Here is a 20,897-nt window from a genome sequence, read left to right as displayed (position 1 = left end):
GGAGCTCTGCTACTCTGCAGGGCGAGATGAAATAACTCAGTAGGAGAGATTCCCAAATAGAAAATGAAAGAGTTAATGAAACATCTAACCACTTCAGGCAGACCCTTTCTGCTGAACTCCAGAGCTTAACTTGACCCACCTTGCTTTGTTGCCGTTGTTGCTGTGACTGGGACAGGAAGGCTGCAGGGGGAAGGAGAGCTGGGAAGGAGCAGGTTCCCCTCCACATTTTTAGCAGTGATTCCAGCTTGGTTTGGTGGCGATAGCAGGAGAACGTCCGTCTGGTTGAGTGCTGTGTCAGGAAAAAGAAGACCGTTTGGAGAGTTGGGATAGGATATTTGTGGAAGCTGCTGAGGGAGAGGCCCAGGACAAGGTGCTGCTTTTTGGGTGACTTTCACCATGGCACAGAGGCCCGCCCTGTTCTGGCAGCCGCTCTGGCTGGCGCGTTCCACAGCCAGCATGTCTGCCTTAGGAGATGGAGACAGTGTCTGATGCTCCTGCCGTGCTGCGGGTCTGGCTTCCCCTCCCAAGAGGAATGCCCTTCACTCTGCACACAGGGTTTTCTCTCGTCCCATTGAGAGTGGGCTCTCTGCCACTTTATACTTTGGAGGATCATTAGCAGAAATCATTAGCTATAATACAACCTCCCCCATAAATCTCTCCTGCACCTGGATCATTTGTCCATGCCTAATTTCCATCTCCCTAATTTTATGATTTGTCCCTCATTTGATGAGAGTTCCTTCCATTAACTGTGTAGTAAGTGCTTCCAGATAAAGGGCTGAGGAGTTGACCCCATCTTGGAAAGACATGGTTTGGGCTTTTTTCCTGAAGGATAGAGGCCCTCTGAAATATTCTTGCTTCCCTTTCAGAGGGCATCACTCCAGATCTTAAAGGCACCACAGCAGCTTCCCATAGGGAAAACGCCTCTTTCAGATAAATCCTGTTCACTGGAGGCGCTGCAAGGCAGATGAAAGCAGCAAAGCTCAAGTCCAAGGTGTCCTCTGCCAGAGTTAGAAAAGTCTTGTGGGCATTATCTGTGCAGTTCAGTTCAGACCAAGGAATAAACCTCTGCTTTTTCCCCCTGGGCCCCTCCTAATTATCATACTTAGCTACCCAAAAGCAATTCTGTACCCTCCCACAAAAATCTCCTCTGCTGAACTATTTCATGGGATGTTAGGCTGCAACAGGGATCCTGAGCCCATGTGATAATGGGCAGGGAGGGACGTGATCGAGTCGGTGGAAGAAGGGACTCAGCATCAGGCCTGCAGAGCTGTTTTCCAGCTTTTCTGCAGACCTTCTGGGTGGTCCAGAATAAGGCAGCTCTTTCTCAGTGCCTCTGTTGCCATCTAAATAAGATGGTGATGCTAGCAGTAGGGTGCCATGAGAGTTTAATTAATTAATTTGCAAACGCTGTGAGATCCTCTGATGAAATTCACTGCATCAGCACAAAGTCGTATTTAATCTATATTACATATGGAGATCCCAATAGCAGGAGCATCCCAAATGCATAGGAAAACTGAACCAAAAAGAGGTGCAGCCTGACTTTCTGAGGACATCACTGAATAGTTTAGGTCTCTGGCAAACAGGAAAATTTTTCCAAATCAAAGCATTTGCCCTTGAACTTCTCACTATGCAAGAGTGTGAGGCAGCTGAAATGGCTCACGCTGGGACTAACACAACCCACTGGAGCTCTCTCAGAGCTGAGTTTGACACAGTGGATCTGCTCTGCTACGCTGATGGTGTGTTATTTCTCCCAGCCCCATCTCCCCCATCTGTTCTCATACCTGCCCCATATTTGACATGGATGTTAGAAAATCCACCAAGATAAAGCTTGATCCAAAACTCAATCAGAGAGTGAAAAAGCTTCCCTGGAACCACCGAGGTTGTACATGGTGCAGGAGGCAAAACTCTCAGATTCTCAGCACCTCTCTCACTGACTGTTGCCTTTAACTGTTGATTTATCTTGAGGGTCCGTCTGTGACATTCTTGTCTGATGCTCTTTTCTCCTGATTTCTGTCCACCGCAGGGGTAGTACAGATTCAGAAGGGCGTAGGAGAGGAGGGAGGCGCAGCGCAAGAAGCAGCTTGCACATTTTACAGTTAACATTATCTTTTATTGGCATCCTAAAAAGAATGTCAGGCACTAGAGTGTATTTTTTTTTTTAAATTTCTGCTTCACTGCCATTCCGCTGCAAGATTTTTATCACATCCATGATGCCAGCACAGGCAGGCAGTGCTCAGTGACACAACCGGCCATTCACAAGATTTCTGGAGACCTTTTGTCACATCCTCCGGAGCAAACTGTGAAGATCTCAACATCATTTCTGTTCTAAAGCTGGAAATACTCTGAGCCTGAGCAAGGCACAGGCCTTTCCAGCTGCCTGTCCAGCCAGAAGGGGCTCACTGCTCACTCAGGAGAGAGGTCTTCCCATTGTTTTACAAGTTGAAACAACCTTAGCAGTAGTTAACCAGGACAGGTATTTCTAGCAGTTGTCCAGGCTGTGGAGTGTTCTTGCTCCCTCTCAAAGTCAGTAAAGACGTTTCTATTGAAGTCTGGGCCAGCAGGAACATTTTCACTGGCCAGGCATTGCTTTCTGACCCAAAGAGCTTCCCAAAGTCCAGGCAGTTCTTCTCATGTGACAGTTGACATTGCTTCTCGTTTTCGCAGCATCTCAGTTCTCTCTGGTCAAAGTTTAAGGTAAGATACAACCTTTAGACCAGTTGCAGAAACTCTGACACCAGCAGGCGGGCCTTGCAGTCTGTTTTCTCTTTCCTTCCAAGCTCCTGCTTTTCCTAACTGCTCCCTTTGCAGTGGGCAATAAAAATACAAAAAGCAGGATTGCTCTCATTGCCAAACCCACTGAAGAGTGGGTAAATGTGTTCTGCAAGGACAGTTGTACTGTTGCCACAGAAAGCAGGAGTAAGAAAGATTTTTACCAGGTTTTGTGTGGCTTGGCCGGTTTGAGTTGTAAACTGGAGAACACACGGCGTTGTGACCACCAGAAAGAGCACGGTGCTGGAGCACGGTCATCCCGGCTCTCCAGGACAGCAAGGGCAGTTTAAAACCTGGGCCTTAGAGCCCCTGTGGATTCGCAGAGCCCTGCGTGACAGAGCAGGACCACTTTGGTGGCTGTCACTGCCGTGGCTGCCGCCCCAGCCCCGAGCCAGCCTGTGCGGTAAGCGCTCCACAAACAGATTTTTGCTCTGTGACTCCTCAGAGCCTCAGCAGCAGCTGCGGGGGCTCAGCAGCTGAGGTTTCTGGGTGTGTGTGGGGGCAGATGGGACTGGGCTGTGGGTTTGCATCCCGAGTTTTGCAGTTGCTGTCTGACCCTGCAAAGGCCTTTCCCTTCTTCTTGCAGAAGGCAGCAGAACAAGCAGTTGAGCACCTGATCCTGCCCTTTGTTCTCTCTGCCTTGCAAACCGTCCCCTTTTGCATGGAGCCATGCAATAAATTCTGACACGTCCCCTCTGCTAAATGCAGTGGCATGAGAAAGAATCTTTGCTGTGGCCACAGTAGCACCTCATGCCTTTCAAATTCAAGCAGGAATTTTCCCAGATGTCAATGACTGCAGGCGGAGAGGCAGCTGGATCGCTCTCAGACTCACAAATGCCTTTTATTTTTACCAGACAAACCTCAAAAAGACACACGAGACGAGGGATCTTAGCAGGACATCAACTCCAGTGCTTCTCCTCCTTGGTGCGGTTCTGAGAACTGTGGCCCTACACTGAATTCATTTCCTAGATTTCCTTTGCCAGAATGAGGCCACTTTTACTAGCTGATGCAAAATTTTTACTAAATGCCCCCCAAATTCACAAACACTGAATTTTGGGCCTTGTGACAATAGGTAAAATGTAGAGTAATTGTACTGGCTTCACTGCATTTTCACAGAGAATAACGCAGATCAGAGTTAAACCACAAAAAGGAAGAGTTCAGCCTGGGTGTTATTCAGTCTTTTGCAATTAAGCTGAGTGAGTTCCAGGTGAGATACGCGGTGGCACACCTGATTTTGCAGCAGAAGCACATGCGAAGGCAGCTATACCTCTGCCTTCCGCCCAACTCGCTGTCTAAGGAAAGGATGAAATCATTTCTTTCCCTAGCAAGGAGGGACACTGGATATTATCTAATGGTTATAGCAGGATCTAGGAAGCAGGATTTCTGAGTTCCTCACCCTGCTGTGCCGCTGCTTTGCTGCGCGGTTGGCGGGTCTCCTCAGACAGGCGTGCACCTCTCTGAAAGTGATGTTAGGATCTGCTGCTGATCCAGACTGCCTAGAAAGCTGGATTTGAAGGGACAGGAAACTGCAAAATAAGGGCTTTTATTTTTTAGGTAGTCTGATTTTTAACTATGTAAATTCATGGGATTATATTCTGATGATCCTAACATTCTGGGTATGGAACAAACACTGGAATTCCTTTCCAAAGTAAATTCTAACACACTCAGCATTGAGAGGTCTGATCTTTATTCTGCAGTTATCATACTGTGTTTGCATATTATGTGCTCTGCGTGTGTGTGCTCATGAGAGTGCTTTTGCAAGTGCAGAAAAACACGTGGAAACGTGAGCGTAGGCAAGTGCCTGTGTATGAGAATATGCGCAAAAGACTATTTCTGTGTATATGAAAGAGGCCATATGCATGTCTACAGACTTGTGTTTATGTGGGAGTATATACGTGTGGGAACATGTGCATGTATGTAATTTTGTGCTTGTGTGGGAGAGAGGAAGGGAAAGCATGGTAAAGTTATTTGAACCTGTTTGAAGGTCGGGTCTCCCCAAGGTTATCTGCTTTTTTTCCGTCGAATCTGTAAAGTAATGGTATTCACACTCACTACTTGAGAAGTGTTTCTTTTTATAGCTCTTCCAGATGACAAATAATGCCTGTTTTTGAAGTCCTTTTTAAGTCATTGTTCCCTGGACGCAGATACCATGTTTGGGTGCAGGAGAGGAACAGAGCGCAGAGCTATTTCCCCTTTCTGTCTGCAGGGAGCTTTACTGGGACTAGTGAAATTCCAGCCAGGATCATCCAAGGGGCTGCAGACTCGCAGCATATGAGCTAAGAGGACACCCTCTCCTTCAGGCCCCGTGACACAGCCAGAGAGGAGCAGACACCCACCACAGTCCCTGCAAAGCTGCTCAGCTCTGGGCCGTGGGGGCTGGCAAACCCAGCCAAAATCAGTGGCGGATCTCCTGCCCTAAGCCTCTCCAAGTTGGCCCATGGAGAATAAGCCAAATTCAGCCTTGGTGAGTGGACAGGTGTCTGGATTGGAGCCACCTCTTGTTGGGGGCTGGGGTTGATTAAATTTTGCCCATCTTCAAATATTTTGAGTACCGTTGCCCGCTGTGGGCAGTATGGCTGTGTGGGCAGCACAGACGGAGTTTTGTCCACTTCTCAGAGAAGTCTGTCCAGGCTGTTTCCCAGCTGTCCTCCCAGCAGGGCAGCACTTGATGATACTGTTCTCCCACCACAGCGACACCCTTTGCTTTTTAAAACTACTCCCTTCTTCCTTGCCTTCCCCTATTCCTCCATGGTTTGGCTAACATCTCTGGTAGCAGCAACAGCCGCTCCCTGCCCAGGAATTGTTCTGTAGGAGCACAGGAGTGGAGCAGGAAACATTTTGTCCTTCTTTGCCCAGGGACAGACAACTCGTGCCCACCACAGAGCACTCGTGTTCCTCGCTGGGGTAGTGGAGACTTAGTGCGTGCGTCACCAGTGGACAGTGAGCTTATCTCCATCTCCAGAGTTTGGCCGCTCGTTTACTCCTCTCCGTGCAGATGGGATAACTGAGCTTTATCTGCTGGTCACATCCTGAGATGTGCTGGAATCTCAGTGTTCCCAATGGCTATGATAGAAATTTCCTGGAATATAAACTGAATGGGTCTCTCAGGATTTGGGCCAGAGGGAACTGCAGATACTCATAAAGGTATTCAGCTTCATATTGGAAAAACCTCAGGGAAAATGGCTTGTGGGAAAAATAAGGAGCAAGTTGGAAAACAGGGAACAGAAAAGGGGCAAAAAGATTCAAGAAGTAATCCAGAAGAGGACAGGGAGAATGGATAAACGGCCTGTGAGCAGGAAACGATATCTGACTTAATGTATTAGTCAGACAGAAAAATTAGATGGTGTAAACTGATCCTTCCTGCAAGGGGTGCTGAACTTTTTTGGTGACTTTAGAAGGCCGTGTTTACAGTAACTTCAGCTCGTGATCAGGCTATAAAGGCTCTTTGGAGCAGGGAGGAAGGAGCTTTTCATGAACACGCGCACCTGCCTTCATGGGCAACCCAGCCTTGCACTTACTGGGCTGGTTTTTTTTTATTGTAAGATTGTACTTTGCTTTTTAACATAGAAATATAAAATATGCATGTATCCAGCTTATCAAAGATGATAACATTCACAGGAAAGGGAACATAAGTCCACTTTATAGCAATAAATTATCTTCCCCACCCTTTTGGACTGATAGCAGCCGTGTCTCACCTGAGCTTTCTAGAGTTTTCCTTTTAATTTTTCACCTGAATTGTTTTCTCCATTTTAGCTGCACTCAGAGAGGGTGTTTTTGTAAAAGTGCCTACAGGGATTTCCAATCACTTTTCCCACTGAACTCCTGAAATTACACAGGCAGTTTTGAGACGCTCGCCCTACATGTTGATTATCAGAGTTTAATTTTAATAACGAGAGGCAAAGGCTACCTTAGTCTGTGCTAGATTTCCATTCACCTGTAGAAAGTTACCCCAGCTTGCTCTGGTTTGCACATTCATTGACTAAGCGTGGTTTAACTCTTAAGGAGAGTGAGGTTTAACATTTAGAGCTGTTCAACTAAAGGCAAGATTTTAAAACCTGGCTATATGAATGGGTGCAAGTCTGCTGAGGACAGTTTGATATGCACCATTATATAATCTGGTTTATCATTATAAACTATTGAAACGGATAAACTGTTTCAATCCATGGAATGGCAGTGAATCTCCAACAGCACCAAGCCTAATTTACCGGTATTAGGGTATGATTCAAGTCAAACCTCAGCTTAATAGGTTACCAGCAAAGTTGCTACGGTAATTTTCCGTGCAGTTCAGAGTAAAATTTGTCTGGTTGAACCATGTTGGCATTTATGTTGGTTCAGAAAAATATATTTACTTTACCATTGCAGCCGATGAGGAGGATGGGCAGGTACTGCATCTCAGCTGGGGAGAGTGGGACACTGAGCTGTAATCATTCAGTCATTTCAGATCATTTGTCCATACCCTCAGTGTACAGGCAGTCCCCAAATTTTCTGACAAATGTTCACGACATACCTACAGTATCTACTTTTCCAAATGCATGAACCGATTGTGGACATTCAGATTACTTTGTAATGGTCTCAGAGAGAAACAATTTAATAACAGAACAGGTAAGCAAAACCAAAACTCATAGTTTTCCCCTAAATCCGCTGAAGGGAATGGTTGTATTTGTGAGTCATGAGCCAGGACTTGAGAACGTAAGATACACTCCCGAAAGTAGCTGCTTCAATAGTTGCTCAAAACTCTTTGATATCCCTTGGGACCTTTCCAGTAGTTCTGGTTAAGCAAGTGCTCAGCTGCTCTTCTGGTCTGTGGCTGCCATGTGTGTTAGAGTCACGTAAAACATAAAGGTGTCAGACACTTAAATATTTTGTCTGGTTTTGGCTGTATTAATGGCCCAGCCATTTTACATCCAGGGTCTGTACCCCGATTGCCTTGCCTGGGTTTTGTACAAATTCAACTTCAGCTCTTTCCCTGATACCTGAATTAGAGCAAGGGCTTTGGGACTGGGCCTGAGACCATTTGTGAGGCTTTTATAGTAACTGTTCCAGCACATGGAGGGAGCAGGGCTGAGCTGGGGTTACCTGGGACTCTGCTTTCAGGACTGAAGGCACCACATGGAGATCACACCCAAGCAGGTCCTCGTGTGTGCCGAGCTTGAGAACAAGCTCTGGCAAACGCTCGCACACAGCAGTGCAGTGACCTTTGTATTTCCATAGGTGTCTCAGGTACAGCATGTCTGCGCTGTTGGAACAGGAAGGAGAGTGACCTGGCACCAGACCAAAGCAAAGCCAGGGAGAGCCTGCGCAGCTCTGAGCACCCCGAGCTGCTCGCACAGAGCTGCTCGGCTTTTCTCCCCACGCTCACAAATGACCTGTAGCTCCAAATACCAACCAGAGCCTGTGGTCCAGCATTACTCTCTCTGCTAGATTGTTTCCTGCTGTCTTCAGAGGCGCCTTTCACAAGGAAACGCAACTTTTAATGCCAACAGAGCCAGATTCCGCTGGCAGATCCGGGTGGCAGGAATGTGTGACAAAGTCAGAAGTCTGGGTCTGGGAACAAGAGTGGGAGGGTGGGACATGAGTTTTTCTGAAGGATCATTTTCTGAAGGTGAGGAGGCTCTGCTGGTATTGGTATCATAGTAGAGGACAAATGTTCCTTCCCTTTGATCTGTAGCCTGTTTCACCCTGTAGGATTTTCACAAGAGGATTTATCAGCCTGTATGTTTGTTAAGTTGAAGCCGGAAAGGGAAAATAGTCCCTTCAGTCTTTGCTAGTGGAAATTGCTCTGTATGGAAACCCAGAACACAATGAGAAACAAATAAATTGAAACCCAGAGCTGAGAAATAAACAATCCCTGTGGGAATAGTGTGATCACAGGAAAATAAGAACAATAAATTGCCCTTCTCTGAGGTTTCAGGGCTCTTAAAAACATCAGAAAAGTCTCATATCTCCTTCTGCATGTGGTAGTGATCTTTCCTCCCATTTTACAGATGACAGTGCTGAGGTACAGAGTGACAAAACAGCAGCAGCACCAGTTGCAGTATTTGGTGTATACATCCACAGCACAGTGCCTTTTAGAGACACCTGAGCTCGCTTGATATCACAAGAGTACAGCTCTATTAGTACACTGATCTGTCTGGTATAATTTTCCACTGCTTGCTGTACTTATTCAGCTGTAGCTTGGGTATCTTTAACCAGCATTGTACTGTGCAGTGCCGTCATACCTTGTAATCGGATTCATATATTCCTGGGATCAGTGTGATTTGCTGTCTGACTGCTTTCATACCATGGGCTGAACAATCGCCCTGGCCTCTGTTCTTGACACCGGTCAGCACACTGCAGAACACAGTCCTGCCCTGGTTTTGGCTAATGAATCCAGGTGGGACTTGGGTTTCCCATCTCTTCACTTTTAGGTTCTACGTTCGTTGTTCTGGAGGAAACATTCTGGACTCATTCTCCAATCTAGCTTCTGACTGATGCTTTTTGGCTTTACCGTGCTACCTAAAACCAAACATGGTCTGTATTTCATGAGAGTTGAGACTCAATGATCTTAAGGGTCTCTTCCAACCAGAGTTATTCTATGATTCTATGAAATGAGGGGCTGCCAGCTGAAGGCAGAGGGAGGGTGTTTGCCCCTGTTCCTGGGGTCTGGCCTCTGGGGGTCACTAAAACTGAGGGGAAATGGGTTGGTGGTGCATTAACCAGGCAGCAAGGAAAGCCAGGCCTAAAGGTAATGTCTCCGTGAGGCGGTTCTGGTCTGGACTGAGCAGTTAGACTGAATCCTTGTGTGCACGAAGGTCACCGTCCTCAACCAAGTTACCAACCGAGTCTTTCTCTTTCTGAAATGCAGACTTTTACTGTTGAGGCAAGCAAGTATCTCCCGCGGTTGCAGAAGAAGGCTCTAAGCTTCTTAGAGGGCAGTGGTTTATAAGCAAAATAGCCATAAATACATCAACCAATGGATTAGTAACTTGTGTGGGTGGGTGTAGTACTTGTGCATACATATACATACCGACATGCATATACATGCATTTCTTTTGCTGCCAAGCTTATGCTAAGTGGTATCATCGAAATAAACTGCCATCAGAGCTAAGATCTTTGGGTGAAAGTGTATAGGTTTGAAAATATAGCAATAACAACATTTCCTTTGAACAGACCACTGTGTAAAGATATAATTCCATTGCAGAGGCTCACCAGAGAGTGGCTTGAATCAATCTGTGTGCTGAATCTGGTGAAACAAGTCTACAAACCAGCAGTTGTTGGTGAACTGGTGGTAATTACATTGCAACTGAAGGTTGCTTGCAGACTCAAGGCTAAACTAAGAAACCTGAAGCATATTAATTATCGTTACCTGCTGCAAAGCCCCTTTCACTATGAATTGGTTTCACACTGCTCTGGGAAGGGGGGAAGAGGTAAATTTGGAGGCACAGAGGGATAAAGTGTGTTGACTAAGAAGCAGCATTTTAGGCTCCCTTGCTACTTGGGAGTGGTGGCTTCCATTTTTGAACTCAGATTACACAGAAATGCTGTTCTCACAGAAAATTTCCACACATTTCAAAGGGAGAGGAAGATCCTGTGTGTGCTAGGGAGGAGTAGCAGGCAAAGATGTAAGGCAGAGATACAATATTTAAAAAGGGAAGAGTAGGGAACATCTATGGGCTTGATCCAAATGCCTACTGAAACTATTACACTCCTTCCCGAGACTTCAATAGGATCGGGCCCTTGATATTTTATAAACACAGATATATATTTAAAATTATTTAAGAAAGTTAAGATGGTAGAGAGATTGTCAAGTTCCAGCAGTGGTGGTTAGATAGTGTAACACCAACCTCCTAAGAGATGCTACATCAAGATGATCAGGGAATTATGTGCATAAAATAAATCCTCAGGCTTCAAGATAAGAACACACTGCAGTTTCTTGCCATATGCTTCAGACTAAAATTTCTTGCTAGCCCAGCTTAGATTCTCTTCCTTCTCCTTCCTGATATGTTCGAGCTGAGCTCAGCTATTCCTGAGCTGGTTCTAAGCATATTAAGAAAAATGTATGTCAGTGCCCAGTGTAGTTTCTTTTCGGTAATCTGAGCTACACGGGCAAGCCCTTGTGCTGCTGTTCTGCTCTGCTGGGGTCTCTGTTGGTCCTGGGGCTGCCCAGGGGCAGGAAAGAGCAGAAGAGGGACCTGGGTCTGCTCTCTGCAGGGCACTTTTGCGAAAGCTTAACCTCAGCCTAACTGTGCCCCACTGGAGTCAGGCAGAGCTTTGCTGTGTGGGACATTTAATGTTGACTTCAGCAGGGAGCAGAACGCTGGAAAAATCTCACAGGAAACAGCTGATTAGAGAAAAGTGGTAGTTTAGGCCAAAGTGAAGCGGAATCTTCTCATTCAGTTAGGACAGACAATTTTGATGAATTTTTGCAGTGGCCGGTGTGCTGTGTCTGTTTTACGTGAGCGAGGGAGAATGAGGCAAGGGGGGAGTGTGGGAAGAGAAAGAGAAAGCAGTTGATTTGACTGAATAAAGATAAAAGAATGCAAGCGCCACTGAGTTTGCTGTTTATCTGGACATTGTGTAATGTTGCGGAATCAGATGTGGCTCTCTGGCTTTTGCACAGAAATGCCCAGGGAGAAATCCAGCCTTAGTGCTAGCAGGAATGAGAGGGTTTTGGAGGAGCCTTCCTGATCTCCTCTGCTCCAAAAAGACAGTGTGAATTCATCCAAAGTTAACCTAGTCCGTTTTGGTTGGGATGGAGAACTCTATGTGTTTAATTTAGAAACAAAGAAGGGAGGGAAGGCTGCAGAGGTTGTAAGGAAGAGCAAAGCCCTGGGATTGCAGAAGGTCTGTGAGGTCCCGCCAGGTCTGGATTGATTAGTATTCAGTATTTATAATATCTCCATAATGGTAAAACAAAAGAAAACAAGCCCAGAGAATGCATTTTTAATCATCAATCATTGCTCTTTGTTTGTCGTGAATGAGCGGCGAGGGGAAATAGTCTCCCATAATCACCTCCCTTCACATCTCCTGCCACACAGGCCTCGCTGGGTGTGCTAAAAGGGAAATAAATAAACAAGCGGCAGATCTCAAAATAAATCCCAGAGACATGGGTGCTACGTGGGTTATCACACCCGCACACAGGGGTCTTGCTGGAGATACAAAGTGGGGGAAGGACGTTTAAAAAGCAGGAGACAAAGACAAAGCATAGATAGGGCATTAAACACGAGAAGAAAAGGAGAGCTGGAGTTACAGAGGGGCAGCAGGTGAAGGAAGAAGCAGCTTTTGGGGAATGATCAGTGGTGAAATAATCAGTGAGCAAAAGCATGTCAGAATAGGGACTTCTCATGGACCACAGGACACTGAGATGGAAAGCTTGAAAAGCCATTCAATCCAAAAGAATTTCAAACTTTTCAATATCCGAGGATCACATAACTTTAGGATTTCAATGTGATTGTTTTTTCAAGGATAGCATTCATACTAGAAAATATATTGAAAAGCCCATAGTTTCTATTAGGAGCCCCCAAAACGGTATCTTATCAGGAACAGCACTATGCTGAACTTCTCCGATGGGATCCCTGCTTTGATCTTGCAGCAGTTCTCACAAGGCCTTTATTGTAGTCCCAAATGCCTCTTGGGAGGAAGGGAAACATTATAATTCTCCCTTAATAAGTGAGATAACAGGCTGCTGGGAGGGTAAGGCCCAAATTTTCTAAAGCAGGGCTGGTGACTCCACACCCACTCAGAGCGTTTCGCTGAGTGTTCTCGGAGAGACGGGAGCCCGGAGCCATCAGGCCAGCCTGTAAGGAACAGACACGCTACATCTGAACCCTATTGAAAAATAATAAAAAGGTAATGACTTTGTCATTACTGGACATGGGTTTGTCTGTTGGCGAGGGGGGAGGAAGGGGAGGTTTTCTGCATTCAGGCTATAAATAACGTTTCCCATTATCCCGTGCCGTTCTCGTGCATTCCTTACGCAGCCCTTGGTTTGCTTCCATGTCGCTTGGGCAGCCCGTGAAGCCCCTTGTGCCGTCCCGTCCGGCTGCCACAAGCTGCTGGAAGAAATGAGAGGGCCAAGCAGCTCCATGTGCCCATGTCCAGGGCCAGCATGGCCACCGACACCAAGCAGGGCAGAGATAACACAGCGACCGCCTCCTGCACGGGATGCGGCTGCGGGGAGACCGAAAGGGAGCAACTGTCAGCCCAGGACACATGTTGGAAGGGATCAGATTTCAGAGAAGTCTGTAGATAAATGGGCCTCGATAATAGTGTTCTGTGATACCTGGGAGATGGAGCGTAGAAGGGTTATCGTCTTTTAGGTAACTCAGCTTTGCACACTTAGCACAGAGGAGCTCTGCTGCTTAGTAGCAGCTCCTTAAGCAATTGAAACTTGGTTGCAAAGCCTGGCTTTGAACAAGTTTAAACCATTTATTAAAAGGCTAAACTAAATTGCAGTAACTCTGTCTAACCAAAATCAGGGCACTCGCCAATGTTTGCGCTGTTTAGTGAAAGACACTCAAAATTGCACATCTCAGTTCAGTAGATGAGGTTTCCTGGTGAAATGCAGATGGGAGGGACCCAAAGAGCTGTTGTGACTTGGGACCTATCTGGAAAATAGCAGCATTTAAACTAAAGGTGTGTTTTTAAGTCAATGGCCTGAAATGTAGATGCCTACAAGGATATTTTTAAAACTGCATTTATATAACTAGCTTGATATAATTAAGAACTGATTTAAGCTCAAACAAAATAACTCCCTCTTGCACCCAAATTGGAGTCTCCACACTGAGAATTGCATCTGTTGAACTAAATTAGTCAGAAAATCAGGGCAGCTTTATGCTGTAAACAGACTGAGAGCTGTGGAGGATATTCCAGTTCTGTGTCCGGCTCTGCCACTGATTCACTGTGTCCCTAGGCAAGACTCTTAAGTTTTCCATCTATAAAGTGTAATAAAACCTACGTAGGTGCCAGGTGATGTAGTGCTTAATTAATTAGTAAATTAATATAATGAACTCTAACTTGAAGGTCTGTATCAGCACAAATGAATTGTTAATATAAATTTTTATTATTTATTGCTATTTAGTTGATTATTTTCTAACGCGGGCAGGCTATTACAAACATACAACTTCGCACTTGAATTCCAGTTTTGTTATTGTTGTTGCTTATTTATTATTTTCTTCTGCATTGATCTGTTGCCTTTAGTAGCCTCCTTTGGGCTAAGCCCCGGAGTACTGGATATTACCCAGACACACAGAGTAGTCAAGGAAAGTTTGGGCCAGAACTGGGCTTAAATGCCAGATATTCCTTACTAAATGCCCAATCTTTTGCTTGAACCTTTATAGTTTTAAGGCAAACAAAACAGATAAGAACAGATTCCGAGCTGAGTAAATTCTTGTCTGCCCTCATTTCTACCAGCCGAACATCAGTATCAGTCCGTACACCTATAATTTGTCCCACACAGTTTCAATATTTGTATTACGTACTTATACACTGATATTCATTATACATATTTCTAAACAAAAGTTGGACGTTTCAAAACACAGGGCCTGATCCTCTTCAATACAAACAAGGTTGCCCCACCGCTGCCGGTGAAGCAACGCTGCTCTGCTTGCAGGATTTGGACCAGGGGATCCATTACATTTCTTTGTTTTCTGAAGTGTGCATATGCAGAGAAGTGGTTGACTGTGAGAAAATGGCACTTGACAAACACTGACCACATGATATTCTCTAATTACTTGTGCCACTCCTATAAAAAATGAGAACAGATAATATTAAACTAGCAACTGAAAAAAATACCTCCTCCTTCTTTGCAAGTCTCATTTTCCATTACGAAACTAAGTAAATCCGTCGGATTTTTCTAGTGCAAGACTGAGTGATTTCTTCATTCATGTAGTGAGTTGTGAAGCCAGATGAGAGGTCCTGGGCAGGCCCTTGGTCTGCGCTGGGCTTGGTAAAAGTCACTCACACGCCATGGCCACTGGGCGGTCTGTATGAAATAGAGAACCTTTTTGGTCCAGTTTGGTGAGCTGGTCAGCCCGGACCTCAGCCTTCTTCTCACTTACAAGAGATTCAGTGCCTCTTTGGGGAATTAATGTGGCTTGTAGGCCTGTGTACAGCGATCAAGAACAAGGCGTCTAAACCTGATTCCCTATCACCACGTGCCTCAGAGCAACAGGAACCCCTTTCGTAGCCCTTCGTCTTCCCTTCTGAAAATGCAATGGCCAGGTCACAGCAGGGTGAGCTGAGGACAGAGTCAGAGCCCTCGTCATGTGTTTCTGTGCTTTTGTCGTTTTAATCCAGACCCTTCTCGTGTTGTTTTAGCATCATTTTTCTTGTGTGAGTAATTTTTTAAGGGTACATACAGTTTGCTCAGGCTGCACTTGCACGGCTTAGCCAGAGGGAGTGTGTTCTGGGGTATGTACTGGGTGTGAATAAAACACATTAATGTCTAGTCTACAGGAAAGGTGTAGCCTATACGCTTTACCAACAGCTGTCCTGTCATCACTCTAAATATTCTGTTCACTTGTGTATGGCTTGTAGTACCTCATCATGCTCATCTCTCGCTCCTGCCCAGCAGCGCAGGAAGGAATGTGATAGATATTTGCTCTCTGTGTCCTTGCACCACACGGATAATTGCAGCTTGCCTACACAAGCTGCACTCACACCACCCCAGTGTGGAAATCAGAGGACCCTGAGCAAAGGGAGGAACCATTCACAAAGTTGGGTATAAGAGATAAATTTCTGGATCTAACCAAGAGTTGTGAACAGCAGACATAGAGGATGGCCTAATAATGAGTTTGGATGCTGTTATTGCTAATTGCTGAATGATAAATAGCATGAAAGGTGTCCTACAATTTCAGTCCGTGGAAATTTATTTGAAATATGTAGCTCAATACAACCAATGTCTTATGGGCTTGCAGCGAGCAGGATGTCCTCTCCCCAAGGGCAGCAGCTAATGGTGTAGCTACATGGTACGGCAGCTGAAGAGAGACTGGGAACAGATGAAACCTGTTCGGTGATGGAGGTACGCACGGATCTGAGCTGCCAGGGATCTTGTGCAACGGGGCTGTTGGTTTCTTAAATGTTCAGGCGAGCAGGAAATGGTGAAGATAGGAACTAGAACTGTGTAAGGTCTCACTGGTTTTAGTAAATGCTGATAAAGAAAACCATAAAGGGAAAAGGCAATGATAGTGATGTCTGAGACTGCTTTTGGATTTTTTCCGCTGTTGTATTATATATATATATAAAAGAAAAGAGAAAAAAAACCCAAAGTGACATTTTGGTTAGAGGTCTTTGGTTAAAGGTATTTAATCCCAAGGAGAGAGAGGTGGTCTGGTTCAAGTCAAATCCTGAGCAGTGGGCAGGGAACCCCCACAGGCAAGAAGAAAACTGACTGTACGGAACCGTCCTGCTCCCCGGGTACATCTCGCTCTGCTGCTGTTAGACAAGGTTAGTGTTGAATTTGCCAGTGCTGTCAAACCGTAGCACAGATTTTTTGAGAGAGCAAATAGTATTTTAGAGGAAATCAGAATGAAATTGGATATGTATAGGATTAGTAAAAGGCTCCTGAGATTCCTCCGCCAATGGCCATGTTGCTCCTTTCTTAGTCTTTCTGTGTTTCAGACCCACTTTTATGATAGATGCAGATGCCAGCACTTATGGTTTGGGGGCAGTATTGACACAAGAACACAAAGGACTTGTGAGGGTGGTGCCTTATTACAACACTAAATTAGCTGGAGAGAGATTACTGTACCACTTAAAAGGAACTCCCGCAATGGTTAAATCTATACAGCATTTTCATCCACTGTTCAACACGGAAGTAAAATTGCTTTGGGTTGATGACAGGAAGATGCTGCATAAATAGTTAAGTATGCATCATTTGCAATTTGCTAAATTATTTTCTTTCTATCTGGAACGGGCTGTGTAAGGTGTCATTACCTCGTGTTCTGTCTGACTGCGGCGCTGTGCGCACCGGGGCCTTTCCTGGGAGCTGGTGTCGCAACCATCAGATGGGCCGAATGGGGCTTTGCACCGGCAAACTTCAGGAATTAAGAACTAAGAGGTCAAAAGCCACAGATTAAGCATGTGGAGTGGGGCTCTAAAACACACGCAAAGAGGTGTTGGGCAAGGTGTGGTTTGGAAGGAGGCTTGAAGCTGTTGTCAGCGGGACAGTCTGTAGGGTGTCTGAGCCTCCCGCCGCGTGCAGGGGAGCACAGACATGAGAGCTCTTGGGCGATAAACGCGGCCGCCTCTGGAACACTTGACTGTCCCCAAGTTCTCCTCCTAACTAGGACAACTCCGCAGCACTCCAAAATTAGCCGACTTCCAAGCAGAAGGAAGACCATTCAGTCTGCGTTCAGCACCCCAGATGAGAGAAATGCAAAAAAGTGAACAAGAGAAAATAATAAGTAAATGCAATTAAAAGTAACGATGCAGATTTAATTAAAGAGCCCTGTTCTCCCAACCCTTCATTCTTCAGGGATGCCTCATAAGCAAGAATGCATTGCTTAGGACATGCTCTTTTATGCTTTTATACCAGAAGTTGAGACGTTTACTTTTAGAAACACATGGTTTTTAACCTGACAGTGTCTCTCCAGCATACAAATTCAAGAAGTTTGGTCGTTTTATTTTCAGCAATTTATAAATACTTGCCACAGTTATTATAACAGTCTCACACAGTCATATTTACTTTAATTATCCCATTCTCATCCCCATTTTCCTGCTTTCTTATTGTGAGCAGGGGAAAATAACTAACTACAGAATGACAAATACCAAACAATATTCAAATAAACAAAAGCCCAGATTCCGTAAAGATGCAGACACTTTAAACACTATGAGTATTTCCACAGAAATACATCTCGCTACTGTAAATTCAGCCTGGTTGCTAAAGTCTGGTCTTTACAGGGACCTAAATATTTAACTCAATAGATGTACATTGCTAAACTTGTCTGTTTAAAATTCATGAGTCAGACTCCCCCCTTCCCTGAGCTGCCAAATTACAGGATTTTCTCAAAAGCTATTAAAAATCCATTTCTTTGGAAGTTTCTTATTTGTCCTCTGGCTTTTGGGAGCACTAGGCCACATTTCCAAGCTTCCTTGTGTAAACACAAGTGCTAGAAACATGTCATTCCAGGAGCTGGGGATCAAAGGAGAACACCAAATATTGGAAGACTCACAATAAAAGCTCAAGAGCTGGCAGCAGTCCTGCAGGCACTCATGGACGTGAGTCACTTTTACTCACATGAGTAGTCACATCGAAATCAGAGGAATTAGTCTATTATTATTAATTATTGTTATTATTTACATGTGTGGCAATAGCACGTAGGAGCCGTGATCATGGAGCAGGGCCCCATTGTGCAAGGCACTGACAAATCCAGAGCAAAACCGTGGTTTCTGCCCCAAAGACCTTACAGTGTAAGCATCGGACAAGAGGCAACAGGTGGAGACAGACACAGACAGGGAAGCACACGGGGAGCGCGAGACGCTCCTGCAAGGGGTTCTGTGTGGGTGTGCTGATGCAGAGCTCCCTGCTCCCAATGAGTTAGTTATTCGGGAGTTTACAGGTTCGCACAGCTTGGGCCTAGAGCCCAAATCCTGCGAGCCCTGGGATGGAGGCAGGTACGTTCACCTGCACACGGTCCTGCAGACTGAATTCGGGCAGAGACGGGCAGGCAGGTGTAGTGTACAACTCCACGCCCTGACACAGAGGGCTGGGGTGCCCGTGAGCCGAGGCTCTTGGTTCCCGGAGAGGAAACAAGGGGATGAAGGAAAGGGGCTTGGATTATTATGCAGAACCACCATGACAGAATGTGCACAGATACCTGTAATGTATACTAACTGCCTCAGGAAGAAGATAGAGCTGAGGAAGAAAAGTTAAAGTTGGAGAGAGTTGTTTCTTAACATAAAAATGTGCTGCCTGCCTGTTGGAATTTCAGTGCAAATGTAGGGGAACCCTTGGCTCTGATCCTGCAGAGACATCCCCTGAAACCAGCCCAGGCTGCCCGTGGCTTGCATGTCTGTTCCTTGACTTTTTCTGCAAAAGCGAGTCCTGTGCATAAATGCCAGCAAAGCGAGACTGCAGACCACCAAACCCAGAAATAGGACAGTTGTAGATGCAATGAGACAGTGGTTAGTTCTAAACTTGAGTGTAATCCAGACTAAGAACATAAGCAAAAGAGAAGTGCCGAAGTTTAGAAGTTTGTGAAATAGCAACTGAATATTATGCCTAGGAAAACCAGATGGAGAATAAAGAAATAGACACAGCCTAGTTATTCGTGATCTCCATGGAGTTGGGTCTTAGGGAACTAAGAAGATCGCTAGGCTGCAAACTAGAAAATTTTAGAAAACTTCTAGTGCCTCGCTGGGGAGGAGGACGAATTGGGTAGAGGAACCGCCTGGTGCGGGGACAGGGCAGGAGATGAGGGAAATGGGGACGCTTTCTCGTCTTTTCGCTTGCCAGGGGAGGGCGGTCCGGTCCGGGTTTTGCAGGCGCCGCTCCCTTGCCTGCCTGCCCTGCCTGCCTGCCTGGAGACCGAGTCCGCTCCGTGCCCGCTCCCTCCCCGCCGCTCCCCCCTTCCCCTCCCCGGGCGGGCCGGGGCAGGCGGCGGCGGGCTCCAGGCCGGGTTTTGCGCGCCGCCCGCCCTCCTGTTAGAAATAGGAAAATTCAATAATCAAAGCAAAGGGGAGCGCGAGGAGGAAAAATCCGGGATCAGGGCAAGTTTGATGGCGCATGCGCGCTGCAGCCTCCATCCCAAACACACACACATTTCCCTTGACTTGGAAAGTCACCCAAAGCAGCCCCAAGTGCAGGTAAGCCCGTCCGCTCCCGCCCGGCACCGGCCACGGCCCCGCCGCCGGCAGCCCCGGCTCGGTGGCGCCGGGGCCGGGACGCTGCGCGGGCGGGCGGCCGGCGGCGCTGCCCGGCAGGTGGGCACCGCGCCGCGCTCCGCGTCCGGCTCCCGCGGGGCAGCGCCCAGGCTCCGCGGGCACCGGCCGCCAGCGGGAACGGCGGCGGCTGCCCGGCTCCCCGGGAGGCGGGCATCGGCGGGGGTGCCGCGGCGGCGGGGGCCGGCGGCGGCGACGGGGCAGCGCCGTGCCCGCTCGGCGGCGGAGCCGGGGCCGCGGCGGCGCCCGTCAATTTCCAGGACTTTGGCAGGAGCCCGGGCAGGGACGGGGGAACACGTGTTCCCGCTCCGCGCCGGGCGCAGGTAACCGCAGCCGCGCCGCCCGGGGGTCCCGGCGCGGCCGGGCACAGGCACCGGGTGGGGGGACGGCGGCAGCGGCGGCAGCAAAGTTGGACGAGCGACGGCGGGAGCGCTCGGCGGGCAAGGGCCGGTTGCCGGCGGGGCGAACCGTGCCGGGGAACTTTCTGCAAAGTGGCCGGGCTGAGTGCCGGCAGCGCTTCGCCCGGTGCCCGCAGCGGGCCGGCCGCAGCCCCCCGGCGGGGATGGGGCGGGCAGGGGCTGCGGCGGTGGGGAGCGCGGCTCGGGGCAGCCGGTGCCCGGCCCCCCGGGCGAAGCAGCAGGTTATTTTTACCCGGTGGCATTTGCAGAATGCGCAGCTGATTTGCCATCCGGAGCCAGGAAGTTTCCCCCCTCCGCCTCCTTCCCCTTCTCGCCCCCTTTCCCCCTTTCCCCCATACGCGGCGGGGCAGCGGGGGGCGGCCCCCCGGGGCCGGGGCTGTGGCGGGCGGGGGCGCGGGCCGGGGCTCTCGGGGGAGCCGCTGCCCGCATCGGAGGCTCTGGGGACGGGGAACAGGTGTCCGAGCCGTCACTCAGAGTCGGGCCGGCGGGGGGGCCGCGGGCCGCGGACGGAGAAGGCGAGGAGCGGTCCCGGGCCGGGACCTCGAGCGCCGGTGGCGGCGGGGGGCAGAGGAGGAACGGGGCTCGGCGGGCCGGCCAGCCAGCTGTCAAGAGGCTCGGGCGGGCGTGGGGCTGGCGCGGCCGTTCTCCCCGTTGCCAGCGCCGCCACCAGCGCCGGGGCCGCTCGGTTTCGCGGCGGGCAACTTCTTCGGCAAACTTTTAAGGGTGGGTCGCCGCCGGAGGCTGCTCTGAATCACGACGGGTTTGATCGATCGACCCGAACCCTCCTGCCCTTTGGGGCTGGAAAGGTGAAACTTTGAGGAGCTGCTCGTCCACCTTCCGTGTGCCCCC

General features: G+C 48.0%; 1 protein-coding gene across 6 annotated transcripts in view; it reads left to right on the top strand.

The window, feature by feature from the left end:
* CASZ1 (castor zinc finger 1) overlaps positions 1-20,897 on the top strand; it is a 216,972-nt gene that overhangs the window by 10,875 nt on the left and 185,200 nt on the right. For 4 of the 6 annotated variants that reach the window (XM_065854932.2, XM_071798596.1, XM_065854928.2 and 1 more), the window contains exon 1: positions 19,405-19,554. The exons of 1 other annotated variant lie outside the window; for it this stretch is intronic. The gene's annotated coding sequence lies outside the window, so the exon portion shown is untranslated. Of the gene's footprint in view, positions 1-19,404; positions 19,555-19,869; positions 19,953-20,897 lie in introns of those variants that run through there. One more of the 6 variants, XM_071798598.1, reaches the window with a different exon arrangement.

Source organism: Patagioenas fasciata, chromosome 23, assembly GCF_037038585.1.
Source record: "Patagioenas fasciata isolate bPatFas1 chromosome 23, bPatFas1.hap1, whole genome shotgun sequence".
Taxonomy (NCBI): domain Eukaryota; kingdom Metazoa; phylum Chordata; class Aves; order Columbiformes; family Columbidae; genus Patagioenas; species Patagioenas fasciata.
Note: the sequence above shows the minus strand (reverse complement) of the source record. Positions and strands in the feature narration are given on the sequence as shown.